This window comes from Octopus bimaculoides, chromosome 7 (assembly GCF_001194135.2).
Source record: "Octopus bimaculoides isolate UCB-OBI-ISO-001 chromosome 7, ASM119413v2, whole genome shotgun sequence".
NCBI classification, from domain to species: domain Eukaryota; kingdom Metazoa; phylum Mollusca; class Cephalopoda; order Octopoda; family Octopodidae; genus Octopus; species Octopus bimaculoides.
In genome coordinates this window covers 36,852,327-36,853,809 of record NC_068987.1, presented here as the reverse complement: position 1 = coordinate 36,853,809, position 1,483 = coordinate 36,852,327, and the positions used below count along the sequence as shown (strand labels likewise).

At 31.5% G+C, this 1,483-nt stretch overlaps 1 protein-coding gene across 3 annotated transcripts in view; it reads left to right on the top strand.

Annotated features, from left to right (window-relative positions):
• LOC106874046 (uncharacterized) overlaps nucleotides 1-1,483 on the top strand; it is a 163,309-nt gene that overhangs the window by 15,918 nt on the left and 145,908 nt on the right. The window lies entirely within an intron of this gene.

The following is a 1,483-nucleotide window of genomic DNA, read 5'->3' as shown; positions in this document are numbered from 1 at the left end:
TATATATATGTATATGTATATAAATATATATATACACATACATATATACGCGCACACACATACAAATACATACCCACAATACATAAATGCACATAAATATATATAGAGATACCTTTACATCAAGATAAATATATATATATCATAACGTGTGTACGCAAACAATTTAAAAAACTGTCTGGTGTATATAATAATAAAATGTTAAAATAAGGAAATTGCACATTAATTTGATATAACATAATTAAATATGTGTGTAAACAATATAAATAAAAATAAACAATAAAAATAAACTCCGGCGAAGCTTAAGCTTAAATGTGTAAAACAGTCGAAAGCTTTCTTAAAAGTGAAGTCGAAATATGCACTAGCATTGCAATGCAAAATTACTATAACGTATCAAGTCAAATTCAAATGCGGCAGTCAAGATTTTCCGAAAGTCAAAACATTTTACCCATACCGTATATTATCGGTTGATATTTTAAACTTCGCGGCGTGCCTCCAGGAATTTAAGAGCTCGCGCCTCTGGTTCAAAGCATTTTTATCCCGGAACAGGATGAAAATCTTATCTTTTCTTTCTCTTCTTTCGCCTGTAAAAACTAACTTGTATAAGCATACGCCAGGGGATTTTGTGCGCAAGCGTGTGTTCGAGCATACATATATATGCATTTGTACATATATTTATGTCTTGCCTGTATATGTCTGTATATGTATGTAGCCATGTACCTGCGTCCGTATGTTTAGTGTATATATGCATAATATAGATGGTTTGGTATGTGTATATACTGCTAAATGTATATGTAATCTAGCGTGAAAAATCTTTAAACGAATATATATATTAATTTATTAATTGATTAATATTTTACAGTTAATTATTTACCCTGGGTATTCAGGCCTTGTCCTTCTTTATAAGCTATTTTTGATTTAAAGGTTTTCTCCGATTTTTATAAGATTTTATACCACAATTTGTTATTGCATGCAACCGGTTATTGAAAAGGCCGTTAGCTGAAAGGACCACTGAAACAAAGTCATTTTCAAATGTGCATCTATCAAACTAATTGCATTTTTTGCATATAACCTTATTTGTGTTCCATTCTAAACAAAACTGTCTGACCAACGGGAACGTGAAACTCTGGGTAACAGTTTTTGCGATATTTTTGCTGCTTTTAATAAAGTATACACACACACACATGCCCCCAACATATATATATACAGTAATCCCTCGACTATGAGGGTGCTACGTTCCCAAAACCCCTGCGACAGGTGATAATCCGCGAAGTAGAAACAATACTGTACGGTATACTTTTAAAAATTATTTTTATAATTTGTATATATTCATTTTATTATAAATACACAACAACACCACGGAGGAATTGACGTAAGCTTAAATAATAAACCGCGATAGGTGAGCCGCGATAGCTGAACCACGATATTGCGATGAATTACTGCATATGTATCTTTATATATATATGAATATAGATATATACATATG